The sequence below is a fragment of the Pleurodeles waltl genome, chromosome 3_1 (genome assembly GCF_031143425.1).
Source record: "Pleurodeles waltl isolate 20211129_DDA chromosome 3_1, aPleWal1.hap1.20221129, whole genome shotgun sequence".
NCBI classification, from domain to species: domain Eukaryota; kingdom Metazoa; phylum Chordata; class Amphibia; order Caudata; family Salamandridae; genus Pleurodeles; species Pleurodeles waltl.
In genome coordinates, this window is record NC_090440.1 from 1029671910 (window position 1) to 1029694986 (window position 23077).

Genomic DNA, 23077 nt, shown 5'->3' on the forward strand with positions numbered 1-23077 from the left:
AATTATTTGTTGTTATGCCTATGTGCACCCTACCCTCAGACGTTAGGCAGTCCACAAGGAGTGTTGGAGGGAGATATCCCTGATTCAGACAGGAACATCCACTCCTAAATTGATGTACCAGAAACAAAAGGGTACTAGTATGTACAAGGGCCTCTCCTGTAAGCTTTAGTGGGCATGCATTCTAAACAGCAACACGCTTGAAAACTGACCACTAACTTAGGAAAGAAATCTCCTTAGTGAGACTTACCTTAAGACGAAATTATGATTCTTTGCTCCGTGATGATGTACTCGGTCAGGCAAGTTTCAATATGGCTTGTTCGTTGGCATCCTATGTAGAAAATATATTGTAACTTAACATAAATGTAAGTAGGTGTTGTTTGCCTTTTACAGTTGGTTTAAGAGGTGAATTTGGAAAGAGAAGTACACAAATAAGATTGCAAAGGATTTCCCTTCATAAACTTTCTGCCTTGGTTAATAATATACAATCAGTCTCATTTTCCTTAAATTATTGATAAAACAGATGAGACATCCAGATTTAACAAAAAAGTAAGTGAAAGGAAACTAATGTTAACACAGATTTCGTCTATTAGTAATGGCATGAGCATTTCAGTAGCATATATCTACGTGCAATATGATTGTGTAGAGCAGGGGTCTTCAAACTGGGGGGCGGGCCTCCTAGGGGGGCCTCAAGTGATCCCGGGGGGGGGGGGCGCCAGACTCTGGCCAAAAGAAGCATTACACAGATAACAGTGTTTTGTTTTAAGTAGAAACATGTTATTAACATTTTAAAAGGTAACAGTACTTAACTGCAATGTTTAAATATGTCTATACATATTTAAACATTGCCATCTTTATCAAATATTTGTGAAAAATTCTGAGGGGGGCCCAATGATTTTTATTTTTCAACTGGGGGGTGGCGCTGCATTAAAAGGTTTGGAGACCACTGGTGTAGAGCTTTTAGATTTGTACTATGTCTGTACATTTCTGTGCTTTCTCTGTGGTCATTGAGATTGGTCGGTGGCGATATGAACATTGTATTGCTTATTGTTAATTGTTTATGAAGGAATTTTGTGTATTTGATCAGGTCAATTGTATCTTTAGCATGCTATGATTATTGGTGCTTGCACCACAGGTTATGCCCATTTATTTCAATCAGCAAGTTAAATGCTGTCAATTGCCTTGTCTGAACGGAATGTATTACTGAACAGTATGATTTGCAAATCATAAATGTATGGAATGCAGGACCGAAAAGTTGGGAATTATACCAAAGTCAGATTTGTGGCTTGATAGAACTGTTTTGAGTGAACAGGAGTTCCATTGGGGGGGGGGGGTATTTCTTGGTTTTGGGAGCATTGCAACAGCCATGTAGTGCAGCATGCAACAAAGGGAATACTTGTGTAGGTTTTGCAACAAACTGAACTGTACCGTGGAATTTACAAAAACGGGTATAATAAAGACTTCAATCAACAACATTTGTTGGAGCAACAAATGAAGGTTGAAAGATAGATGGCCTTGAATATATTTGAGGTGGAGGGATTACGCCGGACACTGTTGCACATACTCAACCTTCAGAACCCATTTTGTGGCAAGAGCTACACAATTTTCCCATAACAGTTTTTTGGGGTAGGAATACGTAACAGAGAAAAAGAAAGGACAACTCTCTCCGGCAGACAAACGCAGAGTACATCATCAACCTCACCACCGCACCTGCCACAAGAACCATCAGCTTCACTGTAGTGACTGAAAGAATGAGAGGTGGTGGTCAGCATCTAGAGGCAGAGATGTCAGAAGAGAGGAGAGCACAAAACGTGTTTTAACAATACCAGATCTGTAACAAACCACCACGGTATACGGTGCTAAATGTGCCTGCTGCCAGTAATTACCAAAAACACTGGAAGATGAGGTGTGGACAAGATCAAGAAGCAAACAGCAACAGCTTGGAGTCAATGTCAGTTTGCAAAAGTGCTGCAAAGGTGATATCATTCATTGGCAGCTATTTTGGTTGCTTGGGCTGGGTTGCTAGCCAAGACAGCAGATGTACAAGTGTCTGAACCAGGCAGCCTACACTTGCACTTTCTACATCACCTACGACAAGTCATGATTAAAGACACAGCAGCCACATTCAAATGGTACAACTGAATGGCCATACCTTAGAGCTCCACCAGTCAAAGTTGGAAAAGGGTCCTGTGACAATTAATTGGTGATTCAACCAGAGCTTCCATTTAAAATTAAGTAAAAAACTAAATGGGGTTATCATTTCGTATAACTGAGAAGGTTACTTGTTAAGCTTTATGTTAAAGTTACGTGTAACAAATGCACCCTGTGCTCCAAGTACAAAGGTTGAAGGGAGTTACTTTGAACAATGCATGCCCCGTTCACTGCCGACTGTCTTGTGATACTGAGAGGGATAGTGTTCAGCATGAGAGCAGGAGGACAACAAACAACTGAGACAGCTAAGCAGGTGAACGTGGGAGCATCCCTTTAAACCTGGAAAGTTCATGGTGGTGACAAAATCTTGCCAACTAAACAGTGTCCTTTGAGAGGAGGAGAACCCATGTTGAGTGTGCAGCCCATACCCACAAGCTAGTATCACAAGTGTGCACCATACTGCAAAGCCAATAGTGTTTCCCATGGACACAGTTCCTTCTAAACCCATAAATTCCTAAAACAGACATTTTAGTTCCAACAAAAAGCAGATGTCTCCAACCAGCCTATCGCGAGCTACCAGTAGTTCCCTGGCATCCTCAGGGTAGTTCAGAGCCTTGAGCTCATTTTTAAATAAGCACAGGGACATATTTTTTTCTTTTAAAGTTAAGGCTTGGCTGTGTTTATTTTACATTGTTATCAAGAGGCTGCAGATAGCTGCATCTAATAATGAGCAGTGCTGGAGTCAGATTTTTGACCAATGGTGAATCACAGAGGTGAAGAATTGAACCACTAAGGTATTTAACTCTTAAATAAAAGTCCAGGTCAACCCAACATTGGAGGTGAGAACAAAATTATGTTTCTCAATGGTTTCAAATCAGAGAATATTAAAATGAAAACCTATCTTAATAATTAACTTTTCATTTTAATCTTCTCATTTTTTTTTCAAAATGTTGTCATTTTCAAACAATATGGCTCTTGCTCCCATTAACCAGCAGAACACTGTGCCATAGTTATAACGGAAAAATGCAGTCATTTTTTAAATGGGAGAAATTTAAGGTGCAGAAAAATGTCCCATATTATGAACATTTTGCACTTTAAATTTTTACCATTTAAAAAAATGGTTTTGTGATTGCGTTATAAATGTAGCAGTGCCTTATATGGCAAAAGGTATGTCCCTGCCACAAGTATATACATCACAGGCTTTCATTCATCCACACATATATCCCATACATATGCACATGTTCATGCATGCCCGATAACAATGCCCTCACTGACACATGGCAGCCCTGTCATGTTGTCCCTTGTCAAAGTATTTTGCTCAAACCATAGTATCTGGTTCTATGGACATTAAGCTTAAAGTCAGTGAAGGTAGGCGTGGGGTTGTCTGGTAACAATGCCCAAGTTGTTTAGCCTTCAGTAGCTCACAATAATTTTCAATGATCAGAAGTAGCTCTCGCTACAGAAAGGTTTGAGACCCCTGAAGGAAGGTCAACTGTTCATGAAGAAACCTAAATGCTAATTAGGCGCTCAACAAATTCCAAATATGTAAATACACAAATAAATGACACACTGACATTATCTTTTCAAGACTGAGCAGGACAGAGCTTGATGGCACATTTGTTGTCAGAAATGCACATTTTTCAAATTATGATGTAAATGCATGTTCTTTTCAATGGGCTCTTAATTCTAATGCACCTCTGCCTTGCCCCTTAACCTCTTTGGTGCTGGGGTGCACGCAGATCCATATGCTAGGGTATCTTCCGTCTCCCCTTGCTCTGAGATCATTCAAACTTGGGGACTAGACTGTCCAACCCTTTCTGCATTCTGGAATTGCCTATATAAAAACTATATGTCTTTAAAATGAGATGTGCACTTATACATACACATTCATATATATATTTACACAACCACACACATGACATTACATTCATGTCATTAAGTCTACTCTTCAACCACACTCTTCCCCACCCTTCTTGCAAGCTCGTATGTATCGGGTTCCAGACTGCTGGCAATCAGACAACCCATGGATACCCCGGCCTGCGAGTAACTGAACACGGAAAACGTGTTTCAAGATCACAGTCGTGGTAGATGTGCGCTACACAAATGAAATGACAAGGCAAACTAGCGAAATAACAAAAGGAGGTTTCGTGACAAATCTCAGAATGTAATGCATTTTAGTTCAAAGCCAGTGCCAGGTGAAGGAGTCACCCGTGAAATAGGACCACTCAGCCGTGATGGTGAACAAGCACCCGAGACCCATACCCAAGCTGCAGAAGCAGCAAGCTCCATAGCCTTGGTTTGCAGCAGTAAACATGTGAACACTATCTAGAATGAAAGGGCGTCTGTCCAGCCCTGCTGCTGCCGCTTCATTGAGAATGTAGAGGGGAGACACATTAGATGGGGAGCCTTGGAAGCAGCGTTTCCATCTGGTTGCCTGCCAATGGATAACTTTGCCTGGCTTGACAACACCCTGTCACTGAGGTACAGTGAAAACGTGCTGGCTGGCAGTTGTATTTTCCAGACAGGCCGATAAGCGGAGTAAAGAACACAGGGCGTGACCGGGTGCAGAAGGGGTCAGGTGTACCGTTTCAACATGCTGGGAAAACCCACGGGAGAGGGTGGCAATGGGCGGTGGCGCACGGGAGGGAGACGGGCACGGGAGCAGAGCATAAGAAGGCGCCCAGAGAGATCTTAAGGGTGGACGGCAGAGGGTAGGTGGTATCTCTCCCGTCTCGAATCTGGCACGAGTCAGACAAGCTCGCTTAGTGCAACAGCGACACGGGGGGCAGAGGGGCCAAAGAGCGGGGACGGAGCGGGCAGGAACACTCACAGCGGCAGGGCAGGGTCCAGGCAAACTCCCTAGGAACGGACAGTAGTCACTCTGGTCTGACCCAGCTGGGAGGAGCAGGAGATGACGCGCTCATGGAGATGGTACACGCCGGGTGGCTCGCGGATGGGCTATAGCATCACAGCAACTGCTGTTTGGCAAGGTTTAATACACTGACTCTGCCTTAGTCATGGCGTATTTACTACTAGCACTAACGTCATTCAAACGACTCTCTGTATTTTCTTACAGTGATGGTGTTGGTTCACTTGGGCGAATGCTAGTGGTGGCCGTTATGGAACAGTCCTAGCAGAACACTCATTCAGAACCAGTAGTAAACAGGACTGTAAACACCGCCTACTAACTGGAAGCGGAGGCTGTCACGTGCAGCAGGTAAATACGGTGTCCGAGGCACGTGCAGTGGCTAAGCCCCATAACCAATTAACAATTGGCAAGCGGTCCTTGACTGATCAACAGGTCACGACAACGTTCCGTGGTCGCTCAGCCAATAAACATGGCACCCTTCCTAGCAAATCATAGATCAGGGTTCTAACCTTTATTCTAACGTGCAGCCAATGAACAATCAGTTCTCTTCCAGATAATCCCGAAGAACAAAGTCCCTCATCAGTCCTACACTCAGCCGTTTTGATACTGCTCACGAAGTGACTTCATCTACCCATGAGTATATATGATTGTTATAGCCCCAAGTTTGCTCCCGGAAGACCGTGTTTTTTGACAGCTGTACAAAATCATTATTGTACAGTATGAAAGTTGAACCAAAACGGACGCTTTTAATATAGAGTTGACCCCTTTGACATTTGCTTGGAGCTCATAGGTAAATGTAATTAATATGATTTAGGATTATAGAGGTTTGCTGTTAGGTACAAATTCAATGTTGTTAATTTTAGTTTATTTTGTTTGCAGCTTAATAAAGCGCCTACTCGACCAAAAGGTATTGGAGTGCTTTACATGAGCACCACCTATATTTCAAAAGGACATATTCATCTTTTTCATAAGTGGGTGGAAGGAGTGGTATTAAGTGATTTGCCCAGAATCACAGCATATTGAACCGACGCCCCAAAAACAGCAGCTCTGATCCTTAAGGGCATGTGTTCATGTTTTGTGGGTAATATCTGATAGAGATCAAATTTTACTAATACTTTAGTTGCATAGAATTTAGCATATGGGGACTTACAAACCCTCATTTAAAAGCCTAACAGAGAAATGAACATGGAAATGTAAAATGTGCATGTTTGAATTATGGTGTACAATGTGACTGCCATTCATATTTTGACATTACGTTTAACATGAAGACATTGTGCATTTATATTTCAGTAAACTACTGATGTGAAATAATCCAATAAGTATTTTTACTAGATGAATATTAAAAGTAAAGTATTAAATGAATATGAAATAATCGTACTTATATTGATTTAAGTTGATTTTAATTAAGTAGAGTTATATGTGTGCAGAAAATAAATGCATGTTTAAACTTCTAACATGTTGTAAACAAGGTTTGCAATTAAATATTTTGCTTTGCATATTTGATTTCAAATTGCAAGATATGCAATAGGTTTTTGTGTATGTAGGCTTTCTTAGCTTGACTAGGCCTGAAAGAGTCATTCTTGCAGCAGTACAGGAAAATTACTTGCTAATTCTGTTCCCTATGACCTGAATTCTTTCCTTAGGTTGCTGACGTGATGTTGAATGTCCTATTATATTGAAGACAAAGAACATGTTTCAATGATAACTATGTAACAATATTTGTTGTAGGTGTCGAACAAGACAGTAAACATATCATTTTCGTATGAGAAGTGTTTAGTCCATCCTGTGTACTGTAAGAAATAATTCTGAAGTAACAAACTAGAAAATGTAATTGTAAGGAAATGCCTCCTTGGCATGGTTACCCCCTAACTTTTTGCCTTTGCTGATGCTAAGCTTTGATTGAAAGTGTGCTGGGACCCTGCTAACCAGGCCCCAGCACCAGTGTTCTTTCCCAAAACTGTACCTTTGCTTCCACAATTGGCACAGCCCTGGCACTCAGATAAGTCCCTTGTAACTAGTACCCCTGGTACCAAGGGCCCTGATGCCAGGGACGGTCTCTAAGGGCTGCAGCATGTCTTATGCCACCCTGGGGACCCCTCACTCAGCACATGCACACTGCCTCACAGCTCGTGTGTGCTGGTGGGGAGAAAAAGACTAAGGCGAAATGGCACTCCCCTCAGAGTGCTATGCCAACCTCACACTGCCTGTGGCATAGGTAAGTCACCCCTCTAGCAGGCCTTACAGCCCTAAGGCAGGGTGCACTATACCACAGGTGAGGGCATATGTGCATGAGCACTATACCCCAACAGTGTCTAAGCAAAACCTTAGACATTGTAAGTGCAGAGTAGCCATAAGAGTATATGGTCTGGGAGTTTGTCAAACACAAACTCCACAGTTCCATAATGGCTACACTGAAATCTGGGATGTTTGGTATCAAACCTCTCAGCACAATAAATGCACACTGATGCCAGTGTGCAATTTATTGTAACATACACCCAGAGGGCATCTTAGAGATGCCCCTAAATTCCAACCCGACTTCTAGAGTAGGCTGACCAGTTCCTGCCAGCCTGCCACAAACCAGACACGTTGCTAGCTACATGGGGAGAGTGCCTTTGTCACTCTGTGGCCAAGAACAAAGCCTGACGTGGGTGGAGGTGCTTCACACCTCCCCCTGCAGGAACTGTAACACCTGGCGGTGAGCCTCAAAGGCTCACCCCTTTTGTTACAGCGCCCCAGGGCATCCCAGCTAGTGGAGCTGCCCGCCCCTCCGGCCACTGCCCCCACTTTTGTGGCAAGGCTCGAGGAGATAATGAGAAAAACAAGGAGGAGTCACCCACCAGTCAGGCCAGCCCTGAAGGTGTCCTGAGCTGAGGTGTCCTCTGCCTTTAGAAATCCTCCATCTTAGGTTTGGAGGATTCCCCCAATAGGATTAGGGATGTGCTCCCCTCCCCACAGGGAGGAGGCACAAAGAGGGTGTAACCACCCTCCAGGACAGTAGCCATTGGCTACTGCCCTCCCAGACCTAAACACACCCCTAAATCTAGTATTTAAGGACACCCCAGAAACCAGGAAATCAGATTCCTGCAACCTGACGAAACAAGAAGGACTGCTGACCTAAAAGCCTGCAGAGAAGACGGAAGACAACAACTGCTTTGGCCCCAGCCCTAGCGGCCTGTCTCCTGATTCGAAAACCTGCAACCAGCGACGCATCCGACAGGGACCAGCGACCTCTGAAGCCTCAGATGACTGCCCTGGACTGAAGGACCAGGAAACTCCCATGAGCAGCGGCCCTGCTCAACACCAGCAACTTCTTTGCAACAAAGAAGCAACTTTCAAAGACTTCACGTTTCCAGCCGGAAGCGTGAGACTTCCCACTCTGCACCCGACGCCCCCGGCTCGAGATCCAGAGAACAAACACCACAGGGAGGACTCCCCGGCGACTGCGACCCCGTGAGTAGCCTGAGACGACCCCCCTGAGTCCCCACAGTGACGCCTGCAGAGAGAATCCAGAGGCTCCCCGTGACCGCGACTGCCTGTAACAAGGGTCCCGATGCCTGGAACCAACACTGCAATCGCAGCCCCCAGAACCTGAAGGAACCGAACTTCAGTGCAGGAGTGACCCCCCAGGCGACCCTCTGCCTAGCCCAGGTGGTGGATGTCCCGAGAAGCCCCCCGCTGTGCCTGCCTGCACCGCTAGAGTGACCCCCGGGCCCCTCCATTGAATACTATTCAAAACCCGACGTCTGCTTTGCACACTGCACCCGGCTGCCCCTGTGCCGCTGAGGGTGTGTTTTGTGTGCCTACTTGTGTCACCCCAGTGCTCTACAAAACCCCCCTGGTCTGCCCCCGAGGACGCGGGTGCTTACCTGCTGGCAGACTGGAACCGGAGCACCCCTATTCTCCATAGGCGCCTATGTGTTTTGGGCACCTCTTTGACCTCTTCACCTGAACGGCCCTCAGCTGCTGGGGTGGTAACTTTGGGGTTGCCTTGAACCCCCAACGGTGGGCTGCATATGCCCAGGAACTGAGACTTGTAAGTGTCTTACTTACCTCACAATCTAACCTTTACTTACCTCCCCCAGGAATTGTTGATTTTTGCACTGTGTCCACTTTTAAAATAGATTATTGCCATTTTAACAAAGACTGTATATGATATTGCTTTTAAGTTCCTAACTTACCTGTGTGAAGTACCTTGCATTTTATGTGTTTACTTAAAATCTTGAACCTTTGGTTCTTAAAATAAACTAAGAAAAGGTATTTTTCTTTATAAAAACCTATTGGCCTGGGGAAAGTCTTTGAGTGTGTGTTCCTCATTTATTGCCTGTGTGTGTACAACAAATGCTTAACACCACCCTCTGATAAGCCTACTGCTCGACCACACTACGACAAAATAGAGCATTAGAATGATCTAATTTTGCCACTATCTTACCTCTAAGGGGAACCCTTGGACTCTGTGCACACTATTTCTTACTTTGAAATAGTATATACAGAGCCAACTTCCTACAGTAATATTTTGTCTGAACTGTATGAAATCATTGAAGTGGCAGCGCGCTTTCGCTGAGGAAATCTGGAATAGTTGCAAACTTGATGATGTCAGCGGCAACGATTGGATGCCGAAGATGAGCCCACCTGAAGGACCAATCAAGGGACCATGGATATTTCTAATTAATGAGAGACATTCAGACTTTGAGTGAATCTGTCTAGTCACTGTGCCAGAACCTGTCTTGATGCGCTGATAATGCCCAGCTGCTCTCAACTACTTCTGAATCACTTTACCCTTTAGCTATCTGCTGATGAATAAAGTCATACTTTTAATTGTCCTATTCCTTTATGCTGTTCAATACTAATGTGCCCAATCAAGTCCAAACTGCTGACCTGTCCTATGTGCAGCCTGTGTTCTTCACTATCCTGATGCTTCTGTCTACTGGTGTCGGGAGAAGGTGAAACCTCTAACTGATGAAGTATTCCTGTCTGCCGTCCCATGAGGAGAGTTATAACTAAATATGGTTTCTTTTCAGCTCAGCTAATTGCACCAGCAAATTCTTTATAGAGAGTAAGCCTAGTTAGATTAATTTTCCAAGTTATTTGTGTCCTTTACTTTTTGCTATTGCCTGCATGTGTTAGCCTTTTCCCATACATGCAAGTCTAAATTTGTGTTAGAGTAAGGATGGCCCAGATCTGAAATTGATTGCTACAAATTGTATTTTGTTGATTAACTGATGTCACAATCCTCTGCTTCGAAATCTGAAATTTATGTGCATAATGTGGTTTTGCTAATTTATGTTATTCTTTTCAAGTGTTTAACAGTATTGATGTTTAGTAGGCTAAGGCCCTCATTATGACATTGGCGGTAAATGCTGCTTACTGCCCTGGTGATGGCTGCCAACATAACCCTGCGGTGGCGAATATCCGTTTGCCATATTATGACACACATACCAAACAGACAGAATACTGCATATACACAAATCCGCCAGCCCAAAGGTCAGTGCTAAAGTGGCGGTCCAAACACCCATACCGTTACGCCAACAAAACAACGCCCAGCACATTATGACCCACGAATCACCACAGCGGACATTCTACGGCAGTAAACCATTGGCAGTACACACTGGTGTGCTCAGAATGGCTACCCAAATACAAAACAACACAACATTGGCCAATACCAGAAACACACACCTGACACTCATACACACACCACACTCACACACCAACAGCACTATAAAACACACACCCACATTACACACCACCCTTTACGAATACCAAAAAGCGCCACAAGACTAACACAAGACCACTGAGACAACTACACTCACTCACCACAAACACCCATCCATTGATCACGCACCCCACATCCCACACCCCACCACATCACTTAATACCCTCTGCACAACACACACCACACAACACAACACCCATGTCCCCACTAAGGCACCCCCCTTTCACTGATGAGGAGTTGCGGGTCATGGTCGAGGAAATTGTCAGGGTAGCACCACAGCTGTTTGGATCACTGGTACAGCAAATATCCATTGCCAGGAAGATGGAGTTATGGCAGAGAAACGTGGACAGGGTGAACGCCATGGGACATCATCCAAGAACACGTGATGACTTCAGGAAGAGGTGGAACAACCTATGGGGGAAGGTACGTTCCATTGCAGCAAGGCACCAGCTCGCCATCCAGAGGACTGCCGGTGGACCTCCACCTCCACACAGGAGGAGCAAGTATGGGCAATACTGCATCCTGAGGGACACACTGGAGTTGCCGGAGGACTGGACACTGGTGAGTCAATATTCACTACTTATCACCCCCATGCCTGCATGTCATCACCCCCCCACCCTCACTCCCATCACTCCACTCCATCCCACACACTGCACCTACACATCTGACTAACCCCCAATGCCAAGCCCTGCGTGCTATACCAATGCATGGACAGCCCTCCCAGCCCTGCATTTCCACCCATCACCAAAGCATGCACAGCATGGAGAACTAACAAGCCCACAATCCATCACCATACACAAACAAAGGTGGCAGGGCAACAGCAACAATAGCTGGGAAGCAAGGGATGTACAATATGTCGCAGACATGAAGTATTATATTACATCCCCACAGGTGCCCCAGCCAATCTCAGTGGCGAAGAGGTGCAACGACTAACCAGTCTCCCAACGGAAGATGACCCCAAGGATGACAGTAACTCTGGACTTCAGGATCTGGATGAACTACCTGGCCCATCAGGGACCACTGCTCAGTCGGCTACCCCAGCCCACTCACAGTCCACCACAGAGCCTCCCCCATCAGTATCCAACACCACAGCACCCACCCAACGTCCCCACACCTCTGTCCCCAGGACATGTCAATCAGCAGTGTGCCCACCTGTACAGGGACCCCAGTCCACACCTCAACCCCAAGACAATCAGGGACCTAGGGTCAGTGGCAGTGGGCCCACCATTCAGGGGACAGAGGCACAAGGGAACAGGGGCACTAGGAGGACCGCTGTGCGCCAGGGGGAGGATAGGCCCAGGGAACCAACTCTCCAGGAGGCACTCACTAATGTCCTGGGGGCTTACCAACAATCCCAGGATAAGATGGGCCAGATCCTTACCAAAATGCAGGCGAACGAGCGGCTGCAGGAGGTACACCATTAGGAGATCAGGAAGGATTTGCAGTCCCTCAACAATACCATGGTCTCCATAGCAGGGTTCTGGCAGCTATAGCCAACATCATGAGGGAATGGACAGCACACCAGCGGACCACTACCACTAGCCAGCCTCCTGACTAGTCCACCACTTCCACTGCAGCTAGGGGCAGGAGGCCCTGCCACAGGACCCACAGGCCACCAGCACCCCTCCTTCTGCATAAGGAGAACAACCCTGCAAACCTTTTCTGTGACCCAAACAGAAGCCAGAGACACCTAGCAAGACAACAGCCAGGAAATGAGACCCTCCTGAATGTCCCCCTTGTGTCCCACCATGTCCTCTTTGAACTGCCTTTGCTCCCCTAACAATGGCCCCTTGGACACTGGACCTGTGCTGCAAACAGAATGGAACAATACCCTGGACTTTCCTCAACCATCACCCCATTCCATTTCACTTTTCCGTCAATTATTTGCACTACAATAAACACCCTTGAACACAACCTAAGTGAAACTGTTTTATGTTATGAAAATGTGCATATATGGAAACAGTCACATCATGTGCAAATGATCTGAACACTGTGATAGCATACATTTTATGACCTGTGTCTGTAGTCATCACATCAGTACACTGTTGTCATATCACCAACATATGCAAAATGAGTAGCCATAGGGGACAGTAAGTAAAGATGCAAAGGAAGAGTATGCCATCCTGCTACAGCCACACAGAAAACATAATTAATCAGAGGAATGGTCAGTTCCACTGTCTCACCTGTGTGTCATTGCAAGTATTGACGTATAACTGATTTTCTGTTGTCCACATCCTCATCCTCTGCCTCCTCATCCTCACTGTCCTCAGGGTCCAGTGCTGCCACAAGGGCATTTCCAGTCTCTTCCTCCTGCAGATAAGGCACATGTCGACTGAGGGTCAGGATGTGCAACATGCAGCTGCCACTACTATCTGGCAGACCTTCTCAGGTGAGTAGTGTAAGAGGCTGGACTGGTTTGTAGTGAGTACCAAGGGGTACTTACACCTTGCACCAGGCCCAGTTATCCCTTATTAGTGTATAGGGTGTCTAGCAGCACAGGCTGATAGATAATGGTAGCTTAGCAGAGCAGCTTAGGCTGAACTAGGAGACGAGTGAAGCTCCTACAGTACCACTAGTGTCACTTGCACAATATTATAAGAAAACACAATACACAGATATACTAAAAATAAAGGTACTTTATTTTTATGACAATATGCCAAAGTATCTCAGAGTGTACCCTCAGTATGAGGATAGCAAATCTACACAAGATATATGTACACAATACCAAAAATATGCAGTATAGTCTTAGAAAACAGTGCAAACAATGTATAGTTACAATAGGATGCAATGGGGACACATAGGGATAGGGGCAACACAAACCATATACTCCAAAAGTGGAATGCGAACCACGAATGGACCCCAAACCTATGTGACCTTGTAGAGGGTCGCTGGGACTATTAGAAAATAGTAAGGGTTAGAAAAATAGCCCACCCCAAGACCCTGAAAAGTGAGTGCAAAGTGCACTAAAGTTCCCCAAAGGACATAGAAGTCGTGATAGGGGAATTCTGCAGGAAAGACACAAACCAGCAATGCAACAACAATGGATTTCCAGTCGAGGGTACCTGTGGAACAAGGGGACCAAGTCCAAAAGTCACAAGCAAGTCGGAGATGGGCAGATGCCCGGGAAATGCCAGCTGTGGGTGCAAAGAAGCTGCTACTGGACAGTAGAAGCTGAGGATTCTGCAGGAACGACAAGGGCTAGAGACTTCCCCTTTGGAGGACGGATCCCTCACGCCGTGGAGAGTCGTGCAGAAGTGTTTTCCCGCCTAAAGACCGCCAACAAGCCTTGCTAGCTGCAAATCGTGCGGTTAGGGTTTTTGGATGCTGCTGTGGCCCAGGAGGGACCAGGATGTCGCCAATTGCGTCTGGGGACAGAGGGGGCGTCGAGCAAGACAAGGAGCCCTCTCAGAAGCAGGCAGCACCCGCAGAAGTGCCGGAACAGGCACTACGAAGAAGAGTGAAATGGTGCTCACCCGACGTTGCACAAAGGAGTCCCACGCCGCCGGAGGACAACTTAGAAAGTCGTGCAATGCAGGTTAGAGTGCCGTGGACCCAGGCTTGGCTGTGCACAAAGGATTTCCGCCAGAAGTGCACAGAGGCCGGAGTAGCTGCAAAAGTCGCGGTTCCCAGCAATGCAGTCTGGCGTGGGGAGGCAAGGACTTACCTCCACCAAACTTGGACTGAAGAGTCACTGGACTGTGGGAGTCACTTGGACAGAGTTGCTGGATTCAAGGGACCTCGCTCGTTTTGCTGAGAGGAGACCCAGGGTACCGGTAATGCAGTTCTTTGGTGCCTGCGGTTGCAGGGGGAAGATTCCGTCGACCCACGGGAGATTTCTTCGGAGCTTCTAGTGCAGAGAGGAGGCAGACTACCCCCACAGCATGCACCACCAGGAAAACAGTCGAGAAGGCGGCAGTATCAGCGTTACAGAGTTGCAGTAGTCGTCTTTGCTACTTTGTTGCAGTTTTGCAGGCTTCCAGCGCGGTCAGTAGTCGATTCCTTGGCAGAAGGTGAAGAGAGAGATGCAGAGGAACTCTGATGAGCTCTTGCATTCGTTATCTAAAGAAATCCCCAAAGCAGAGACCCTAAATAGCCAGAAAAGAGGGTTTGGCTACTTAGGAGAGAGGATAGGCTAGCAACACCTGAAGGAGCCTATCAGAAGGAGTCTCTGACGTCACCTGCTGGCCCTGGCCACTCAGAGCAGTCCAGTGTGCCAGCAGCACCTCTGTTTCCAAGATGGCAGAGGTCTGGAGCACACTGGAGGAGCTCTGGACACCTCCCAGGGGAGGTGCAGGTCAGGGGAGTGGTCACTCCCCTTTCCTTTGTCCAGTTTCGCGCCAGAGCAGGGCTAAGGGGTCCCTGAACCGGTGTAGACTGGCTTATGCAGAAATGAGCACCATCTGTGGCCATGAAAGCATTTCCAGAGGCTGGGGGAGGCTACTCCTCCCCTGCCTTCACACCATTTTCCAAAGAGAGAGGGTGTAACACCCTCTCTCAGAGGAAGTCCTTTGTTCTGCCATCCTGGGACAAGCCTGGCTGGACCCCAGGAGGGCAGAAACCTGTCTGAGGGGTTGGCAGCAGCTGCAGTGAAACCCCTGAAAAGGCAGTTTGGCAGTACCAGGGTCTGTGCTACAGACCACGGGGATCATGGGATTGTGCCAACTATGCCAGGATGGCATAGAGGGGGCAATTCCATGATCATAGACATGTTACATGGCCATATTCGGAGTTACCATTGTGAAGCTACACATAGGTAGTGACCTATGTGTAGTGCACGCGTGTAATGGTGTCCCCGCACTCACAAAGTCCGGGGAATTTGCCCTGAACAATGTGGGGGCACCTTGGCTAGTGCCAGGGTGCCCTCACACTAAGTAACTTTGCACCTAACCTTTACCAGGTAAAGGTTAGACATATTGGTGACTTATAAGTTACTTAAGTGCAGTGGTAAATGGCTGTGAAATAACGTGGACGTTATTTCACTCAGGCTGCAGTGGCAGGCCTGTGTAAGAATTGTCAGAGCTCCCTATGGGTGGCAAAAGAAATGCTGCAGCCCATAGGGATCTCCTGGAACCCCAATACCCTGGGTACCTCAGTACCATATACTAGGGAATTATAAGGGTGTTCCAGTAAGCCAATGTAAATTGGTAAAATTGGTCACTAGCCTGTTAGTGACAATTTGAAAGAAATGAGAGAGCATAACCACTGAGGTTCTGGATAGCAGAGCCTCAGTGAGACAGTTAGTCATAACACAGGTAACACAGTCAGGCACACTTATGAACACTGGGGCCCTGGCTGGCAGGGTCCCAGTGACACATACAACTAAAACAACATATATACAGTGAAAAATGGGGGTAACATGCCAGGCAAGATGGTACTTTCCTACACAACCCCCCCCCCCAAACGAAGGACAATAAGACTAGTCATTACCTGATGGGTCTTCATTGTCTAAGTGGAAATATCTGGAGAGTCCATCTGCATTGGAGTGGGTACTCCCAGGTCTATGTTCCACTGTATAGTCCATTCCCTGTAGGGATATGGACCACCTCAACAATTTAGGATTTTCACCTTTCATTTGTTTTAGCCAAAGTAGAGGTTTGTGGTCTGTCTGAACAATTAAGTGAGTGCCAAACAGGTATGGCCTCAACTTCTTCAGTGCCCAGACCACAGCAAAGGCCTCCCTCTCAATGGCAAACCAACACTTTTCTCTAGGGGCAACCTCCTACTAATAAAAGCAACAGGTTGATCCTGGCCCTCAGAATTAAGTTGTGATAGGACTGCCCCTACTCCTAATTCAGATGCATCAGTTTGGACATGGAATTGTTTAGAGTAACAAGGGCTTTTCAGGACAGGTGCAGAACATATGGCCTGCTTCAGCTCCTCAAAAGCTTTCTGACAGTTTGCTGTCCATAATACCTTCTTAGGCATTTTCTTGGATGTGAGGTCATTAAGAGGGGCTGCAATGGAGCCATAGTTCTTAATGAACCTCCTGTAGTACCCAGTGAGGCCTAAAAAGGCTCTCACCTGAGTCTGAGTAGTAGGGGGAACCCAATCAATAATTGTTTGGATTTTCCCCTGTAGTGGTGCAATCTGTTCCCCACCAACAAGGTGTCCCAGATAAACCACCTTTCCCTGCCCTATCTGGCACTTTGATGCCTTGATAGTGAGGCCTGCCTTTTGCAGGGCCTCCAAAACTTTCCATAGGTGGACCAGGTGATCATCCCAGCTGGAGCTAAAGACAGCTATATCGTCCAAATATGCTGCACTGAAAGCTTCCAGCCCTTGCAGGACTGTATTCACCAACCTCTAAAAAGTGGCAGGTGCATTTTTCAATCCAAAAGGCATTACTGTGAATTGGTAATGGCCTACAATGGTTGAAAATGCAGTTTTAGCTTTAGCATCTTCTGATAATTTGATCTGCCAATACCCTGCAGTCAAATCAAAAGTGCTTAGATACTTGGCAGATGCCAGTGTATCTATGAGCTCATCTGCCCTGGGTATAGGGTGAGCATCAGTTTTGGTTACCTGGTTGAGACCTCTGTAGTCTACACAAAACCGCATTTCCTTCTTTCCATCCTTGGAATGAGGTTTTGGTACAAGTACCACAGGAGAAGCCCATGGACTTTCAGAGTGCTCAACCACTCCCAGTTCTAACATTTTCTGCACCTCTTGCTTTATGCAGTCCCTGACATGGTCAGGCTGCCTATAGATCTTACTTTTAACAGGCAAGCTGTCTCCAGTATCTATAGTCTGCTCACACCAAGAAGTGGTACCTGGCACAGTAGAGAAGAGTTCAGAAAACTGACCAAGGATATTTATGCAATGGTCTTTCTGCTCAGCAGTAAGACAATCAGCCAAAACTACCCCTTCCACCAGAGCATCTTGTTCTGTGGAAGAGAAGAGATCAGGGAGAGGGTCACTCTCTTCTTCTTGTCCCTCATCAGTTGCCATGAGCAGGGTGAGATCAGCCCTGTCATAGTAGGGTTTCAGGCGATTGACTTGGAGCACCCAGAGGGGACTCCTGGCAGTGCCTAAGTCAACTAAGTAGGTGACTTCACCCTTTTTCTCAACAATTATGTGGGGTCCACTCCATTTATCTTGGAGTGCTCTTGGGGCCACAGGCTCCAAGACCCACACTTTCTGCCCTGGTTGGTACTGAACCAAAACAGCCTTCTGGTCATACCATTGCTTCTGGAGCTCTTGGCTGGCCTGAAGGTTTTTACTGGCCTTTTTCATGTACTCAGCCATCCTTGATCTGAGGCCAAGTACATAATCCACAATATCTTGCTTTGGAGCTTTTAAAGGTTGTTCCCAACCCTCCTTGACAAGTGTTAGTGGACCCCTAACAGGGTGTCCAAAGAGGAGTTCAAAGGGGCTGAAGCCCACTCCTTTCTGGGGTACCTTCCTGTAGGCAAAAAGGAGGCATGGTAAAAGGATATTCCATCTCCTGCGGAGTTTTTCAGGGAGACCCATAATCATGCCTTTGAGAGTTTTGTTAAATCCCTCCACCAGTCCATTTGTTTGTGGATGATAGGGTGTGGTGAACTTGTATGTCACCCCACACTCCTTCCACATGGCCTTTAAGTAAGCAGACATGAAATTGCTTCCTCTGTCTGAAACTACCTCTTTTGGGAAGCCCACCCTGGAAAATATTCCCAGGAGGGCCTTTGCCACTGCAGGAGCTGTAGTGGGCCTTAGAGGAATTGCTTCAGGATATCTGGTGGCATGGTCCACTACCACCAAGATAAACCTATTGCCTGAAGCAGTAGGAGGGTCAAGGGGGCCAACTATGTCAACCCCTACCCTTTCAATGGGAACCCCAACCACAGGTAGTGGAATAAGGGGTGCCTTTGGGATGCCACCTGTCTTGCCACTGGCTTGACAGGTTTCACAGGACTTACAAAAATCTTTTGTGTCCTCAGACATTCTAGGCCAATGAAACAAGGGAACAAGCCTGTCCCAAGTTTTCATTTGCCCCAAATGTCCAGCAAGGGGAATGTCGTGAGCAAGAGTTAGGAGGAACTTTCTATACTCCTGAGGAATCACCAATCTCCTGGCAGCTCCAGGTTTAGGATCCCTTGCCTCAGTGTACAAGAGGTTGTCCTCCCAGTAAACTCTGTGAGAGTCACTGACATCCCCATTTGCTTATTTTACAGCTTGCTGTCTTAGACCCTCTAGTGTGGGACAGGTCTGTTGTGCCACACTCAGCTCCTCCCTGGCAGGCCCCCCTTCACCCAAAAGCTCAGCAGTGTCTGCTTCCAGCTCCTCTGGTGTAGGTTCTGCACAGGGTAGAAATTCTTCTTCCTCAGAAGTAGCATCCACTGTAGAGGGAGGGATAGTAGGTAGTGCTTTACTTCTACTAACCCTAGCTTTGGGGAGCACTTGGTCCATTATTCCAGGATCCAAGTCACCCTGTCCTTTTTGCTTTTTGGCCTGAGCCCTGGTCAAAGCAAAAATATGCCCTGGAATGCCCAGCATTGCTGCATGAGCCTCCAACTCCACTTCTGCCCAAGCTGATGTCTCTAAATCATTCCCTAATAGACAGTCTACAGGTAAATCTGAGGCAACCACAACTTTCTTTGGGGCAGTAACCCCCCCCAGTTGAGATTTACAACAGCCATGGGGTGGCTAAGGGTGTTGTTGTGAGCATTGGTTACTTGGTACTGGTGACCAAGTAGGTGTTGTTCAGGGTGGACCAGTTCCTCTATCACCATTGTGACACTGGCACCTGTGTCCCTGTAGGCCTGAACCTCAACACCATTTATTAGGGGTAGTTGCTTGTACTTATCCATGTTAAGGGGACAAGCAACTAAGGTGGCTAAATCAATAGCCCCCTCAGAGACTAACACAGCCTCTGTGGTCTCCCTAACAAGACCAACCCCAACTAAATTACCAAAAGTGAGCCCAGCTACTCCCTTGGATTGGCTATTAGTAGGTTTGCTCCCACCACCACTGCTATTAGTAGGGACACTAAGTGTAGCAGTAGGGGTTGTAGTGGTAGGAGGCTTGGTGCTTTTCTTTGGACAACTGGGATCTGTTGTCCAATGGCCTTTTATTTTACATAAATAGCACCATGGTTTCTTTTCTTTGTTTTGATTGGAAGAGGATTTGGGCCCACCACCCCCACCAGAGTGTTTTTGTGGGCCTGATGAAGACTCATTTTTAGATTTGTCCTCACCCTTGTCAGAAGACTTACCATCCTTCTTCTTGTTGCTATCTTTGTCACCCCCTGTATGAACTTTTCTGTTCACCCTTGTTCTGACCCATTTGTCTGCCTTCTTTCCCAATTCTTGGGGAGAGGTCAGATCAGAGTCCACCAAGTACTGGTGCAACAAATCAGACACACAATTATTAAGAATATGCTCTCTCAGGATCAAGTTATACAGGCTGTCATAATCAGTAACTTTACTGCCCTGTAACCACCCCTCCAAGGCCTTCACTGAATGGTCAATGAAATCAACCCAGTCTTGTGAAGACTCCTTTTTGGTCTCTCTGAACTTTATCCTGTACTGTTCAGTGGTTAATCCATAACCATCCAGGAGTGCATTCTTAAGAACTTTGTAATCATTGGCTTCACTTTCTTTCACAGTAAGGAGCCTATCCCTACCTTTTCCACTAAATGATAGCCATAGGATAGCAGCCCACTGCCTTTGAGGGACATCCTGTACAGCACAGGCCCTCTCAAGTGCAGCAAACCACTTGTTAATGTCATCCCCCTCCTTATAAGGGGGAACTATCTTGTGCAGATTCCTGGAATCATGCTCTTTTGCGGGATGACTATGGGGAATACTGCTGCTGCCACCATGGGTTTCTAAACCCAACTTCTGTATTTCCTTCTCTACTTCTAAGGTCTGTCTATCCAAATCCAGCTGTTGCTTCTTGAGCTTCAGTCTGGTTTGTTCCACTCTCAATCTATTGAGCTCCCTTTCTAACATTCTGTCATCAGGGTGGGTGGGAGGGACATGCCTTGAAACAGAAGTATGGTGAGAATGGACAGAAGGAGACCTGTCCCTTACAGAAGGCACCCTAACAGCTTGGTTAACAGAAACATCACTTCTACTGTGGTGAGAAGAAATACTCTTGCTATGATGTGAGACAACACCATCTGTATGGTGTGACTCCAAATCAGTACCAACTATGCTAGACTGTCTAGTAATGGGCAGGCTAGGAAGTTTATTTCCTGAATCTTTTCCTAGGGGAGTCCCTGGATCAGATTGGGAACCATTAGCTACTTTTTCAACAGATGGGGCCCTTCTGGCCTTATCTTGTTCTCTAAGCATGTTAAGCAACAATTCCAAAGAAGGATTCTTCCCTACACTCAAACCTCTTTCTACACAGAGACTCCTTGCTCCTTTCCAGCTAAGGTGATCATATGCAAGTTTGGACAGATCAACATTTTGGCCTGTGCCAGACCTTTTAGAAAGAGTTTAAGTGACAGAAAAAGTGAAAAAAAAGCTTTTCAGAACTTTTGGAAAGAGAGAAAAAAACTTTTACAACTTTTTAAGAACTTTTAGAAAGTTTGGAAGTACTTTTCAGTACTTAGAAAAGAGTGAAAGAGAAAATGCAAAACTTTTTAGCTATGTGTACACACACTGAACTTGTTTTGTATATTTTTCTCTTATGAAAAGTACAATGACAAGAGTGGTAAGTAGTCTCAAAGCACTTATCCCACCGCTGCACAACCAATGTAGGAGGCTGGACTGGGTTGTAGTGAGTACCAAGGGGTACTTACACCTTGCACCAGGCCCATTTATCCCTTATTAGTGTATAGGGTGTCTAGCAACATAGGCTGATAGATAATGGTAGCTTAGCAGAGCAGTTTAGGCTGAACTAGGAGACGAGTGAAGCTCCTACAGTACCACTAGTGTCACTTGCACAATATCATAAGAAAACACAATACACAGATATACTAAAAATAAAGGTACTTTATTTTCATGACAATATGCCAAAGTATCTCAGAGTGTACCCTCAGTATGAGGATAGCAAATCTACACAAGATATATGTACACAATACCAAAAATATGCAGTATAGTCTTAGAAAACAGTGCAAACAATGTATAGTTACAGTAGGGATGCAATGGGGACACATAGGGATAGGGGCAACACAAACCATATACTCCAAAAGTGGAATGCGAACCACGAATGGACCCCAAACCTATGTGACCTTGTAGAGGGTCGCTGGGACTATTAGAAAATAGTAAGGGTTAGAAAAATAGCCCACCCCAAGACCCTGAAAAGTGAGTGCAAAGTGCACTAAAGTTCCCCAAAGGACATAGAAGTCGTGATAGGGGAATTCTGCAGGAAAGACACAAACCAGCAATGCAGCAACGATGGATTTCCAGTTGAGGGTACCTGTGGAACAAGGGGACCAAGTCCAAAAGTCACAAGCAAGTCGGAGATGGGCAGATGCCCAGGAAATGCCAGCTGTGGGTGCAAAGAAGCTGCTACTGGACAGTAGAAGCTGAGGATTCTGCAGGAACGACAAGGGCTAGAGACTTCCCCTTTGGAGGACAGATCCCCCACGCCGTGGAGAGTCGTGCAGAAGTGTTTTCCCGCCAAAAGACCACCAACAAGCCTTGCTAGCTGCAAATCGTGCGGTTAGGGTTTTTGGATGCTGCTGTGGCCCAAGAGGGACCAGGATGTCGCCAATTGCATCTGGGGACAGAGGGGGCGTCGAGCAAGACAAGGAGCCCTCTCAGAAGCAGGCAGCACCCGCAGAAGTGCCGGAACAGGCACTACGAAGAAGAGTGAAACAGTGCTCACCCGAAGTTGCACAAAGGAGTCCCACGCCGCCGGAGGACAACTTAGAAAGTCGTGCAATGGAGGTTAGAGTGCCGTGGACCCAGGCTTGGCTGTGCACAAAGGATTTCCGCCGGAAGTGCACAGAGGCCGGAGTAGCTGCAAAAGTCGTGGTCCCAGCAATGCAGTCTGGCATGGGGAGGCAAGGACTTACCTCCACCAAACTTGGACTGAAGAGTCACTGGACTGTGGGAGTCACTTGGACAGAGTTGCTGGATTCAAGGGACCTCGCTCGTTGTGCTGAGAGGAGACCCAGGGTACCGGTAATGCAGTTCTTTGGTGCCTGCGGTTGCAGGGGGAAGATTCCGTCGACCCACAGGAGATTTCTTCGGAGCTTCTAGTGCAGAGAGGAGGCAGACTACCCCCACAGCATGCACCACCAGGAAAACAGTCGAGAAGGCGGCAGGATCAGCGTTACAGAGTTGCAGTAGTCGTCTTTGCTACTTTGTTGCAGTTTTGCAGGCTTCCAGCGCGGTCAGTAGTCGATTCCTTGGCAGAAGGTGAAGAGAGAGATGCAGAGGAACTCTGATGAGCTCTTGCATTCGTTATCTAAA

At 46.6% G+C, this 23077-nt stretch overlaps 1 protein-coding gene across 1 annotated transcript in view; it reads right to left on the reverse strand.

The window, feature by feature from the left end:
* The window catches only part of SNX4 (sorting nexin 4), a 454378-nt gene extending 449287 nt beyond the window's left edge, over positions 1-5091 (reverse strand). The window contains exons 1-2 of the mRNA XM_069224290.1: positions 4979-5091; positions 248-328 (exon numbers count right to left, since the gene is read on the reverse strand). The gene's annotated coding sequence lies outside the window, so the exon portion shown is untranslated. The remainder of the gene's footprint in view (positions 1-247; positions 329-4978) is intronic.
* Between the last annotated feature and the right edge of the window lie 17986 nt (positions 5092-23077).